General features: G+C 45.2%; 1 protein-coding gene across 7 annotated transcripts in view; it reads left to right on the top strand.

Moving 5' to 3' along the window:
• The window catches only part of BSPRY (B-box and SPRY domain containing), a 28862-nt gene that overhangs the window by 14058 nt on the left and 12884 nt on the right, over positions 1-1920 (top strand). The window lies entirely within an intron of this gene.

Raw genomic sequence — 1920 nt, 5'->3', positions numbered from 1 at the left:
CCAAGTAGCTGGGATTATAGGCACCCACCACCATGCCCAGCTAATTGTTATATTTTTAGTAGAGATGGGGTTACCATGTTGACCAGGCTGGTCTTGAACTCCTGGGATCAAGCCATCCTCCCTCCTTGGCCTCCCAAAGTGCTTGGATTACAGGTGTGAGCCACCACGCTTGGCCTCCACTGCAGATTCTTTATTCAGTGGACTCATTCCCACTACTGTGTCTTTACTCTCAAGTATGCCCCTCAGGGGCAGAGGCTATGAATATCGCTCTGCACATCCCCTCCCTCCTTTCCCTATAGTACATGGAGCAGACTTGGCACTGCTTTAGTCAAGGTTCTTTTAATTGCATGGAGCAGAACCCAGTTGAACAAGCATAAGCAAAATGGGATGTTTCCTGACAGGACACTAGGGGTCCCCTTAGGCCCTAAAGGGAGCTAGACCAGGAACCAGAAAGCAGCTAGGAGGCCAAGCGGCTATTCAGTGCCCATCTGTGCTTTGCTTTGCGTAATGGTCTCCATCTTCCTCCTCTGCCCTCTTCCCCTCTCCTTCCTTATCCCTTTTATTTTCTGGTCTTACTGCACTGGCTATGACCTTAGTACTGTGTTGAACAGAAGCTAGTGTGGCAAATACTTTTTTTTTTTGAGATGGAATTTCGCTCTTGTTGCCCAGGCTGGAGTGCAACGGTGTAATCTCGGCTCACTGCAGTGTTGGCCTCCCAGGTTCAAGCAATTCTCCTTCCTCAGCCCCCTGAGTAGATGGGACAACAGGCGCCCACCACCACGCCCAGCTAATTTTTTGTATTTTTAGTAGAGATGGGGTTTCAACATGTTGGTCAGGCTGGTCTTGAATCCCTGACCTCAGGTGATCCACTTGCCTCGGCCTCCCAGAGTGCTGGGATTACAGGCGTGAGCCATCGTGCCCAGCCAAGTTTTATTATTTGAGCAACTTGCAGGATGGAGCAGCCATTAACTGGGGTGAGGAAGGACTGCATGCGGAGTGATGGTTGGCGGAGGCAGGGAGGGGAATGATGGTTGGCAGCGGCGGGGAGGGGAGTGGGGGAGACCAGGAGTTCAGCTGTGGGCATGTTAAGTTTGAGATACTGATTTGACATCCAAGTGAAGATGCTGAGTGGGTAGCTGCATATTATGAGCTGGGAGAGGGCTGGGTTGGAGATATAAATTTGGAATTTATCAGTGTTTAAATAGTATTGAAAGCCATGGGAGATGATGACATCACTAAGTGAATGAATGTAGACACAAAAGAGCAGTGGTTCAAAGACTGAGCCCTGGGGTACTTCACCTCCTATTGAGAAGACAGGAGGAACCAGCAAAGGGGACCAAGAAATCAGCTAATGAAATAGAAGTAAACTAAGAGAGCAGAGTGTCCCAGAATGGGTTCCAGGGAGGTGGGAGAGGTCACTGCTCTCCAATGGTGTGTATGTATTTAACTATTTTATCACAAGTATAGATTCACATGATTACTGCTACAATTAAAATACAGAACAGCTCCATCACAAGGACTCCTTGTGCTACCCTTTTATAGCCACACATACCCTTTCCTCTCCCCTCGTATTATTGTTAATACAAAATTTCTGAATTTGGATTGCTAATCTCAGTAAAGCGTTTTTTATTTTTGTTTTAGGATTTTTGCATGTATGCTCAGGAGTGAGCTTAGTCTATGAATTTCATTTCTTGTGCTGTCCTTATCAGATTTGATATCAAGGTTATGTAAGCCTTATTCAATGGATTGGGAAACAGAACTCTTTTTTCTTAAGGGTTTACTTAAGATAAGTTGTTCTTAGTTTTGATCAAAGTTGCCATAGGTTTGACTATTTTGTTAGTCTTTAGAACTAGCTTCTAGTATTTTTGATCTGCTCTTTTGTATCTTTGTCTTAATTTCATTATTCTTTCCTCTTCTTTT

The sequence above is a fragment of the Cebus imitator genome, unplaced genomic scaffold (genome assembly GCF_001604975.1).
Source record: "Cebus imitator isolate Cc_AM_T3 unplaced genomic scaffold, Cebus_imitator-1.0 Scaffold64, whole genome shotgun sequence".
Taxonomy (NCBI): Eukaryota; Metazoa; Chordata; class Mammalia; order Primates; family Cebidae; genus Cebus; species Cebus imitator.
This window is presented reverse-complemented; position numbering and strand designations above follow the sequence as displayed.